The sequence below is a fragment of the Orbicella franksi genome, chromosome 3 (genome assembly GCF_964199315.1).
Source record: "Orbicella franksi chromosome 3, jaOrbFran1.1, whole genome shotgun sequence".
NCBI classification, from domain to species: domain Eukaryota; kingdom Metazoa; phylum Cnidaria; class Anthozoa; order Scleractinia; family Merulinidae; genus Orbicella; species Orbicella franksi.
Window position 1 is genome coordinate 29,230,027 of NC_138147.1, and position 12,473 is coordinate 29,242,499.

The 12,473-nt window shown below is 38.2% G+C and overlaps 1 protein-coding gene and 1 long non-coding RNA gene across 3 annotated transcripts in view; both read left to right on the forward strand.

Moving 5' to 3' along the window:
• LOC145481889 (lactadherin-like) overlaps positions 1–12,473 on the forward strand; it is a 490,145-nt gene that overhangs the window by 354,261 nt on the left and 123,411 nt on the right. The gene's annotated exons all lie outside the window — the stretch shown is intronic.
• On the forward strand, positions 8,908–12,410 carry LOC145482940 (uncharacterized). Of its 2 annotated transcripts, XR_014048851.1 has the most exons (4): positions 8,908–8,994; positions 11,553–11,591; positions 11,749–11,864; positions 12,205–12,410. It is a non-coding gene; the product is annotated as an uncharacterized LOC145482940 (long non-coding RNA). The 2 variants fall into 2 exon arrangements; XR_014048850.1 differs by lacking the exon at positions 12,205–12,410 and having other exon boundaries at positions 8,914–8,994; positions 11,749–12,142.

The following is a 12,473-nucleotide window of genomic DNA, read 5'->3' on the forward strand; positions in this document are numbered from 1 at the left end:
CTATGAGTGAGAAGCGAAGCTGTGTGCCGATTATCAGAATAAGTCGTCATGCGGAGATGTAAGTAGTAGGAAATATTCGAAAAAAGATCAATCATGTGCAGTAATTAAGGAAAACTTAAACAATGTGTTTTTTAAAAAAAATGCATGTTTTAGTGCGTGCCGAATAAAGTACGCTAGTGCGCTTCTAAGACAAGGCTGAGTTCAGTGAAATTTTATTGAAAAAATACATGTTTTAGTGCGTGCCGAATAGAGTACGAAACTAGTACTTATTAGACAAGGCTGAGTTCAGTGCAATTTCATTGAAAAAAATGCGTGTTTTAATGCGTGCCGAATAGAGTACGAGACTGGTGCTTATAAGACAAGGCTGAGTTCAGTGAAATTTTATTGAAAAAATGCATGTTTTAGTGCGTGCCGAATAGAGTACGAAACTAGTACTTACAAGACAAGGCTGAGTTCGGTGAAATTTTATTGAAAAAATGCATGTTTTAGTGTGTGCAGAATAGAGTACGAGACTAGTGCTTATAAGACAAGGCTGACTTCAGTGCAATATTAAGCACCACAATCGCCTTCATGCAAGCCCGAGACAGAACCACACTGGTCATCGTCTAATACTTTAAACAACTCGAGACATCTCGTTCTTTCCTTTTCCCATGCACAAAACTGACCCAATCAGAAGGAAATTGAAATGTCTCCAAGTAAGACGTAATTCGTTCTTCGTATTCCTGCTGATGCCGTCTGGCCTCTTCGCAATCGCCTGCTTCACTGGATACAATGCTTGAAACTACGCCTTGATCCAGGGCTGACCACAAATCCTTCATATCCATTTCTATGTTTTCCAACAGTAGAGCTTTTTTCGGCTGCCTGGTAACTTTTTGGTTTAGTCGAAACAGATATGAAAAAGTCGACGCCTCGACTGCTATATCACGATGAGTTAGGGGATATTTTAAAGTTGGGCCTGTTTGACATTCAGCGAGTTCTCTACGCTTACTCAACATTCCAGCATAGAGCATGGATACCTGGCATTTGCCATTCTTTTTCCACTCAACTCGGTAGAAATTTAGAGCTCTCCTCTCCTTTACAATGCCCACCACATTTCTTGGTTTGAAAGGATCTTTAGAATCTTTTTCTCTTTAGCCGGCACACCCTTAGGATCCTTAAAAGTAACCGTATCTCCCACACAGAAACGCTGGACACGCTCTTCTGAAACACGGAATCTGTACCTGGTGTTATTAGCTATCATGCGCTCCGTCGCTTCAAGGGCATTAAGGCGTGTCTTCTCGCGTATGCAGGCGAGAGTGCATCCAATGTCCAGAAGAGCTGAAAATGAGATCTCTGGTTCCGGTGAAAAAGTCGTCTTTTCAACGTCTATACTTTCCTTGTCAGGTTTCACAGGTCTCGCCTGGGTCTCAGATGGATTGCGTGATTCCGATAGTAGGTCGTCATCCTCAAACATGTCATCATCAGAAAATTTCCCCTCGTCATAAAAGTCCTCTCGCTTGGATATTGGAAGTATCCTGAAGAGCGACCTTTCAAAACCCTGAAGGGAACATTTGTATGTTGTGGTGCCACGTTGTGTTGATTTCTCTAGCAACTCGAGTGAGTATATAGCTGGTTTTCACATGACGTCACTAAAATTCGAACTACAAAACTATTGATCTTCCTGAGATTTTACTTAAATGATGTCTAAGAGCAGCTGAAAACTAATATTCAGAAAAATTTTCGCTCCGAATGGGTTCTTGGTTTTGTGATACACTAGGCTTGAATTTCCAAGTTTTTGCGTGACGCGGCATTTTACATGACGGCCTAGAGAGCTATCATGATGGTTAAAAAAGTGGCTTATTTCGGGGAACTTGGCTACCTGAACAGTTCATATCTCAGAAAAAGTATTATTTTAATGTTTTAGAGTTCCTTGAGGGATAAATCCACGCTTTTGTGGCAAAACTCAGTGACAGATGTTTCTGTTGGTTTCCGGCCGCCATGTTGGTGCCCATATGGATGGGCACCAGCATGGCGTCTCCATACAAATCTCTATAAATCTGGGTAAAAAATTTCTCCGCATATCTCGCATAAGAAAAATTGCTGTGACCAGAATTTTGGCGAGAGTCTTTGCATATTTACTTTCTTTCATTTTCCAGATTCTGGACTTCATCTATTGACCGGTTTTGATTTTTATTTTGATCTATTGTGAATTGCGTGACTCTGAAAACCAGCAATAGGGGCAAAGTTTGGCCTGTTCGTCAGGTGGTCTCTGACTAGAAATATATTTTTCTTATATTGGTTTCGTTATCGTTTTTCTCATTTTCATTCTGTAAGAGCATTGAGATTTTTTAATGTAATGCGCTAGAAATGAATTATTATTATTATTATTATTATTATTATTATTATTATTATTCTTATAAGATTAAATTTGGAAATACAGTTAACAATAAAGATTAGCGAAAAAACTGAGCAACGACGTTTCGGTGTCATCCTGGCACCATTTTCAAGTTAAAAAATATTTGTGCGAAAAGTAAACTAATTTATACCAATGGTAGAGGTGCGAAATTGAATAAATTAAGATTAAGATAGCTGTTCAATGTTCATGTTCATTCCAATGAGGTGTCAAACACTGGTAATGAGTTCAGTGTCTGTTCAAAGCCTAAACAAATACTTTTGCGCGAATGGAGTCTGACTGTGTGTTAAGGCTCGGTTTCTTCTTGTGAATCCACAACATTTCGTGGATCAAGCAATCGAACTTTCCCTGACATTTCTTTAGGATCTTAAAGTTGTTAGTCAGGTCACCAACTGTATCAACTCGGTGTTCATTTTGAAGGTGTTTTCCGATGGCGGTAAATCGGTGTTCCTCAATGCGCTTGTAAAGATGACGGCTAGTGTAACCGACGTATTCTGCATCACACAGATCACATATATAGTTATAAACAACGCACTGTTGATTGATCAAAGGTGGTTTTGGCTCTTGTACTTTGAGATCATCGCCAATTTTACGGCTTCTGAACACCGGCTGTAGTTTGTGATCAAGTTTATTACTCAAGTCCGAGAGATGTTTCTTTACTATGTCCGCTGATTTCTGTTCTTTAAAAGGCAGGACAATGCGGTAGATATTCTCTGTTGGAGGCGTCGATCTTGTGTCTGGTGACATCACTGAATTAACGAAACGGGTGATGGTGGAGTTCACAAGAGAATCTGAGTACTTGAGGTTAGAAAAGATCAGTTTAAGGCGTTCGCATTCTGTTGAGAATAGTTCCCATGTTGAGGACAAGCGGTAAGCACGGTTTAACATGGTTTTAACTAAAGATCTTTTATAGCGGTTGTCGACATGACTTTGGTGGTGTAAGAGGAGACCAGTGTTTGTGGGTTTACGGTAAACACTTGTTACCAGCTTGCAGCCCTTCTTGCATATTTCAATGCCGACAAATGGTAGCTTACCGTTAGATGCGATCTCCATGGTGAAGGATATGGATGGATGACAGTTGTTCAAAGTCTTCAGAAAGGCTTCTGCGGTTGGTATGTCTTTCATTGTGGCTAGTGTATCGTCCACGTAGCGTCTGTAGAAGTCTGGCAACTTGTTATCATTTTGTAGCTTTTCCTCGATAGAACAAAGAAAAGTATTGGCCATTAGGGGACCCAAGGGAGAGCCCATCGCTACTCCATCAATTTGTTGGTAGAGTTGACCGTTAAATTGAAATAGCTGGTACAAGAAACCATCGAGATCCTTGTTGATAGAGCTTTTTGTCTAAACATCAGCAAAGCTGATCTAATTGAACTGTTGTCCGTAGCAACAAAGGACCAGCTATTTCAATTTAACGGTCAACTCTACCAACAAATTGATGGAGTAGCGATGGGCTCTCCCTTGGGTCCCCTAATGGCCAATACTTTTCTTTGTTCTATCGAGGAAAAGCTACAAAATGATAACAAGTTGCCAGACTTCTACAGACGCTACGTGGACGATACACTAGCCACAATGAAAGACATACCAACCGCAGAAGCCTTTCTGAAGACTTTGAACAACTGTCATCCATCCATATCCTTCACCATGGAGATCGCATCTAACGGTAAGCTACCATTTGTCGGCATTGAAATATGCAAGAAGGGCTGCAAGCTGGTAACAAGTGTTTACCGTAAACCCACAAACACTGGTCTCCTCTTACACCACCAAAGTCATGTCGACAACCGCTATAAAAGATCTTTAGTTAAAACCATGTTAAACCGTGCTTACCGCTTGTCCTCAACATGGGAACTATTCTCAACAGAATGCGAACGCCTTAAACTGATCTTTTCTAACCTCAAGTACTCAGATTCTCTTGTGAACTCCACCATCACCCGTTTCGTTAATTCAGTGATGTCACCAGACACAAGATCGACGCCTCCAACAGAGAATATCTACCGCATTGTCCTGCCTTTTAAAGAACAGAAATCAGCGGACATAGTAAAGAAACATCTCTCGGACTTGAGTAATAAACTTGATCACAAACTACAGCCGGTGTTCAGAAGCCGTAAAATTGGCGATGATCTCAAAGTACAAGAGCCAAAACCACCTTTGATCAATCAACAGTGCGTTGTTTATAACTATATATGTGATCTGTGTGATGCAGAATACGTCGGTTACACTAGCCGTCATCTTTACAAGCGCATTGAGGAACACCGATTTACCGCCATCGGAAAACACCTTCAAAATGAACACCGAGTTGATACAGTTGGTGACCTGACTAACAACTTTAAGATCCTAAAGAAATGTCAGGGAAAGTTCGATTGCTTGATCCACGAAATGTTGTGGATTCACAAGAAGAAACCGAGCCTTAACACACAGTCAGACTCCATTCGCGCAAAAGTATTTGTTTAGGCTTTGAACAGACACTGAACTCATTACCAGTGTTTGACACCTCATTGGAATGAACATGAACATTGAACAGCTATCTTAATCTTAATTTATTCAATTTCGCACCTCTACCATTGGTATAAATTAGTTTACTTTTCGCACAAATATTTTTTAACTTGAAAATGGTGCCAAGATGACACCGAAACGTCGTTACTCAGTTTTTTCGCTAATCAAAATTATTATTATTATTATTATTATTATTAAATGTGTTCTGCTATCGTCTTTTTTACAAGTTTGTTCAAATTTTCCACCTGCCCTTGACTCTCCGGGTGGTATGGGCGTCCATGGATAATCTTCACCCCAAACGATTTACTGAAATTTTGGATGACTTCAGCTATAAATTCCTTCCCATTGTCCGTCTGTAAATATTTTGGAGCACCTACGTCATAGTAGATTGAAATTGTGCATAATGGAATGGACTTCGTTTGCGGATTTTGTTTTAAGTTGGAAATAGCCAGCAAAACTTAGAAAAGTAGTCTTTGATGACTAAGATATAGCGATACTGGCCCCTGTTATTTGTCATGAACGACCGCTTTTTGCCTGGAGCCATGTCAATGATATCCGCTTGCAATCTCTCGAAAGGCCCAAAAGTTCTAATTGGACGAAGTGGAGGGGCAACAGTTGGAAACGGCTCATGCAACTGGCAGTCAGGACATGATTTCAAGAATTCTTTGGCCAGTGCTTTTATACCATTGCAAAAGAATTTAAGAGAAAACTGCTTAACGAGGCTATTCACACCAACCACTTGACAACCGCCTTCAGATGACCCGCGATGAATGTCACGAAGAATATCCAGCACTTTACCCCTAGAAACAACCCCCAGACATCGATTTGGAATAGAAACACCGTTACTGGTGTATAACAAATGAAAAATAGTCGGCGCTTCACCTTCTTCATCCACCCTGTAACGAGGTTTACTTGTTATGCTTTCCAAAAAAGTCGGTTACGATGCTTGGAGAAAAATTCACGCAATACCTGTCACATTGAGTCATTAACGGAGTCGGGTTTTCTACTTTTACGTTCACGTAAAATGGGCAAAAATTTGACGCCATCGTAAAAAATATGCCAGCATTTAGACCACATTGGTCCAGCAAACGGAGAGGGGCCACAGTTCCTGCAACAACCATGAGAAACGAATCTCTTGTAAGTCTTACAGACTTCCGAAGGATTTCAATACCGTTGGAATAATCAGCTTGTACTTAAATTGCACTAAACACAGCTTCTTCTTGCAAGTAGTAGTCTCGCACTCTATTCGGCACGCCCTAAAACATGTATTTCTTTTAATGAAATTGCACTGAACTCAGCCTGCTCTTATAAGTACTAGTCTCGCACTCTATTCGGCACGCACTAAGACGTCTAGTTTTTCAATAAAATTGCACTGAACTCAGCCTTGTTTCATAAGTACTAGTCTCGTACTCTATTCGACTCGCACTAAAACATGCATTTTTTCAATGAAATTTTACTAAACTCAACCTTGTCTTATAAGCACTAGTCTCGCACTCTATTCGGCACGCACTAAAACACGAATTTTTTTAATGAAATTGCACTGAAGCCAGCCTTGTCTTATAAGCACTAGTCTCGTACTCTATTCGGCACACATTAAAACATGTATTTTTTTCAATGAAATTTCACTGAACTCAGCCTTGTCTTTTTTAGTAGTAGTCTCGTACTCTATTCTGCACATACTAAAACATGTATTTTTTTCTTAATGAAATTGCATTGAACTCAGCCTTGTGTTATAAGTACCAGGCTCGTATAATTTTTTTTTTTGAATGAAATTGCACTTGTATATTTTCACTTGTATAAGCACTAGTATCGTACTTTATTCGGCGCTTAAAACATATTTTTTTCATTACTCTATAGTCTTACGTGGCGATGGCGTTGTCGATGGCGTTGTGTTACTCATTTGGTCACGGTACGTCACGGCAAACACTGTCGTTTTAGTCTTCAGCTGCTCTTTGTTGGAAGCAGGTCACAATGTAGGCTAGCTTTGTGTGGTTTAGTGGAAGTTGTCGAATTCTTATAGAGAGATGTGCTTGACTGTTTTGCAACTTTTGGCTACGTGAATGGGACCTCTTTCGAAACTACTTACGCATGGATTTCGTAAACACATTTTACAATACCGATAAATTGCGAAATGGAATCATTATAAATGCGATCTATAGGATACTAGGAAATGTTTTCACCAGCTGTTTCCCGGCGATTCTGAACAAATACACCTTCGGTACATCATCTAGGGAAATGTTTTATTTGTTTCGTGAAATGACTGATTCAGTTGAAGCAGTAAAGTCTTCGTTCCTTAATGTAAGAATGTAAGATTACGCATTTAAATGTACGTGAATTGCGCTACAACAGTTTTCGAGTATGAAATTAAACACTACTCCCTCTCAATGTGACTCTGGAATGTCTTGCTGACACTTGCTGCCACGTGCTGTTGCATAATTTGACATAATTTATGCGTTGTACTCTTCTCGGCATGGTACTCTAGTCGGCATTTTACAGGCTTTGTGGGGCCGAAAACGTTTCTGGGGCTTTCGAGAAACGGGCCACAAGTCCGGGATTTTAAAAGCGTGTCAGATCGAGTGATCGATTACTTTCTTTTTCTCTTTCTCCTTCTCTTTGTATGAAGCCAACAAAGATGAAACAAAAGCACCGTAGGTTTTTCATATTAGTGGTGTTTCTTGTGGTTGTTTTTCAAATATAAATTAATTCAATTGTCATGTATCATAAATCCACGGCCGCGTACGTATACCCAAACGAGCAGTTGAGTCTGATTTCCTGTGTTGTAGCGCTTGATTAGTTCACCTCTATAAATTATTGGTAAATAATTAGTCTCCTCAGGCTCAGTGTACATTGGTGAATATTTACCTCGGCTTCTTCTTGGTGGTAAATATACACCCATGTTCACTTTGCCTTTCGCGAATAATTGCAAAATAAACGCGATATTGAGATTACTTTATGGAAAACGCGAGCGTACGATTTTTATTCACGAGTTGAGTAGTATTAGAAAACAAACAAGTGAGCGCAGCGAGCGAGTGAGTTCAGTATTTTGAGCAGTATATTTGTTTTCTTGTTCTAAAATACATTCCTCAACACAGCAAACAGAAGCAAACCTTCCCTCGGCCATTTTTTCAAAGCCTGCGGGATTTTGTGCAACGGCTCTTGGATGACGTTCTCTTCAATACGTTCGTTAATCATTGATAAAATTTCGTCGTTTGCGTTGCTGATTGGACGAACGATATTTTTTCACGGTGAATTTTGTCGTTCGTGCTCCTGATTGGCTACATTTAAATCAGCACGAATTTTATTCACTATGATTTTCGTGGGTAAATCTCAGTACCTATGAAATAAACGGCTATCATTGACATTGACTGTCATGAAGACAATTTCTGCTGCTCATACAGTGCTAAATAAGGCGTTTGTTCATCCCAGAAAATTTCGAAAACATTTAACCAATGCAAATAAGGTTATGAATAAGGTTGTTATGGTAATTCCCACTGCTTGGAAACCAGTGAAATTTAACCTACATGTGTGGAGTGGTGTTGATTAGTGACGTTCTCAGCGGATTTCAAAAGCCGTTCCGCAATCTGCCTCTAGGTTTCTTAATCAACAATCATTGCAAACGATTTTTCTGGAATCCTGAAACTATCCACACTTAGTCTGATATGGTGGATTTGATTGCAATTTTTTATTGCAATGTCACCAAACACTATCCTCGCATCAATTACAGGTGTATCAATATTTCATGACAACTGTTCGTCATTTGACTCTGATATCGTCTCAAATTTTTTGGTGTATATTTTCATGGGAACATTATTTGTCAGTCATGGCATATTTTGCCGTGCAAATGACAACAACTGACAAGTCAGAGAATGAACCACGTCAGGTTCAGAAAAAACAAAGTCAGCCATTTGAAGACATTTGGTCGTGTCAAGTGTAAGCTGTGTTTGTTCAGAAAAGATTACAAACTTCACAACTGAAAAGTTATCGCCTATGATATAGCACGTTGAGAAAAATAATTAAAAATTCGATTGGGTTGGGTACAGCAACAATAATGAAGATCTCCGTGGCTATTTTACTTTTTGTCTTCTTGAATTCAACATTTGGAAAGCAAGAAGGTAAGGCAAGGCAGTATGTTTATTCTATTTTGCACTTGAATGGAATAAACAACCCGATTTTCTTTTGGATGATTTCAACAACCCCAGTTAGAATTAGAACTGAAACTTCATTTAAAGAAGGATCGACCAAAATAAATCTCAGTCGATAAGAAAAGATAGATGTTTTGTGGAATTGTATCAATCCAGTGAGACAAAAAACTGAAAAGCAAAAAGTAGTTCATCTAGAAGTTCCCTCTTTTTTAAACTCGCAAATTCGATCTGTGTAAAACACAATCAGAAAATTGATTATTTACCGCTACAAGCAACAAGGCGAAATGTTCTTAAAAGCTATTGGCAGTACAGCAACCTTTTTTTTTTTCTTTCTTTCTTTCTTTCAGTACTGTTATTATTTTCGGTAACTCGGCTATTTGCAAATAGAGAAATCCACATTCTTAGGTCATCATCTATATTTACTCAGTTTCAGGGTTACCCATATATGTGTTCAGAAAAAAAAAAAAAAAAAAGAATGCGTCTTCGCTACAGGTTAAATTTCATAAAATAAACTAGAGTTTTAATAGAATTTGTTTAAATTCGTTTTACATTCGAGAGATGGTCCCTCTTAACTTGCTCCTGTGAGATAAGCTAACTAAATTGATAGATCAAAATATCGATATTGTTAGAAAATGTTGGACAGAAACTGTTAATTGGAAACTGATGACTGTCTTTCGTCGTAGAAGCGAAAATAACGCCTTTAAATTTTATACATAGTCCACAAAGTATATCCGGGCCAACGTACTAACATATGATGAATGCTCAAAACTTTCGATCTAAAAAAACGAAACTGTGCATGTAACCAGTATCCATTTTATTTCCCTCAAAAGCGACTGATTAATTCCAGTCTATTTTATTTCTCAAATTTCGAAATATATCCTTAATAATTGACATTGGACAAGCAAACGTTTTTCTCCAAAAAAAAGGAACTTAACTCGAGAGTAGCGCGCATGGGACTATATCATGAGCGACTCGCTTTGGGTGAACTAACAGTGCAAAATAAGACTTCCAATATTGGAAGCAGATACGATCGACCATTAACGAATACCGTTACAATCTAAGGAAGACGTTCATGTTTCTTTGGTTAAGCTCGTTTGGAAGTCAATCTGTCCTAAAGTAGTAACTCTATGGAACTCTCTCGGCGTGCAACAAAATAAGAGCTATTTCCAGGAATACTCGAAAGAGTAATTTGGACACCTCAATATCTTTCGACGCCACTGGCGTCTATGGCGAACGCCGCAGGCGGAAGCTTATAAGGGGTGGGGAGGAAGGTCATGCCTCCACGTTTCCGATGTTATCCTCTCAAACGCCACATAAATCCAGCATTTCCGACACATTTATGAAAAGTGTTTGTGAAGGCGTGATATAAAATCTGGAGGTTACCTCACTTCTCGACCAGGAAAACAAAAATAACTAGGGGGTCACCAAATGTATAGTATATATTATATAGTATATAATATTTACCTGACATGTCAATCCGCCAAGTTAGTGGAAGTGAAACAACGACGTACCAAACAATTTTATTCTATTATTGTTCTGAAGAGTTGAGAGGGGTTGGGGTTACAAGCCTCTTAACCTCTCCCCTAGATCTGCCCCTGATTTCCAACACAAAATGTTTTAGATAGGCAATATAAAAGCCATAACATTAAAACCAACTCCTTGTAAATAGTTTTGGAATATTAAATAAGTTTGTTGTATTAACAATAAGGGATTTTTAGTACGCGTGCGCAAATCGGACTTTTTAGCCATTTCTACGAGTGGCTACAGCAGCCACAAGCCTACAATAAATCCCTTATTGTTTCGCCAAAAAAAAAAAAAACAAAAACAAAAACAAAACAAAACAAAACAAAAAAACACGACAAATTCTATTTTAATAGTACAGCAGCCATAAATACAAGCTTCTATCAGAGAAACATACGTGCGTTTGGAGCCAAGTTTCTGTTGACTTTGTTTTCCTGTTTTTTTTTTGTTTTTTTGTTTTTTTGTTTTTTTTTTTTATTGTTGTTTCTTCATAAGTAGCTTTTTGTTTCTCTAAAACGGCAATCCTGGAATTTTTCTCTTGCACATGTTGGCCTTCATTACCAAAAGCGGACATTACTCAAATGTGATTCATACATTGAAAATTTTATTATCCAGCAATCGATACAATTCGAGATGAATTGATTCGCTTCTAGCCAATCAAACAGCGAGTATTTACTGTGGCAGTACTATTAGGTAGTCAGAAATTTTAATTAATTTAGAGTGGTTATTAGTTAGGAATTGTATTTTTGCTATTACATACATGAATACGTATCCTCCGCTGTAGTTGTATTCCTGTTTCAATAAGTCCTATCACAAACTGGTATTCTTGTACAACTGACGATGGATGATGTTTCATCTGACACGTGTATTAAAATATAAGACATGGACTTAAAATACATCTTGGGGCCTGTGAAAGAATTATCGCACTTTGTACTGATAGATTAATATTATCATGTTGAGGTTTCTTTTTTTCCTTTTCCTTTCTTTTTTTTTGTTTTGTATTTCAGAATTTGAGAACGACTCGACGAGATATGAGCGAAGTCCAGGTTTGAAAATAAAACTTATTTATGCCAATGCACTCTCAGTGTATATTTACTAGAACTTGCTTTGAAATTGTCATATAGTTACACGCCCATTGGCCAATAGCTATGATGATTATTGCTAAAACAAGATGGATTAGCTTTGTTGAATTCCCTCCGTTAGGTTGCAGTGATCAATGGGACTACTCAACCTGCACGAATTACTACAATCAAAGGTTATGTGGCTACGGTTTCATCAGTTCAATGTGCCGACGTACATGTGGGTCATGTTAGTTTGAGGTAAACATAACCGACGAAATAATATGTAGTTGTAGTTTTCGAAGACATCTTTCTCCCACCAGGTCTATGCATGTTCAGATCAATGTAGTGTATTTTTTTCTGTTTGTTTATTTGTTTCTTTCTTTGTTTTTTGGGTTAATAAAAACCTCTGTAAAACCATGCACCCTTTTTGCCCTGTTTGCCGGGTAGATTTACTTTATCCAGAACAAAAAATATGAAAATACACGAGACCACAATTATATAAAATGATTCCAAATTTATAAACTGACTTGTCGATATATGTGTATTGGGGGTAATTTATCATTACATTTTATTAACTTTTTATTGACTTATTTTGCAGAACAATCCTGTACATCGTAACAGTGTTTATAACTCATGGACTGTGTTTGTGTTAGTTCGCTTGAAACCTGACATAATTGATGTTTTGTCGTGAAAAGTGCATAGAGAAAATAAATGGAGCGCAAATTAATGAACATGATTGAGACTCTTTGTTTCCCCCTCAGCGTTTTTTTGCTCTGTCTTTTATAAATCATAAATATTTTAAAAGCGTTAATGCCATGTAAGTTTCGTCCGACTTTTTAGCGTCAAAGAATTACCTTGTCCAACAGT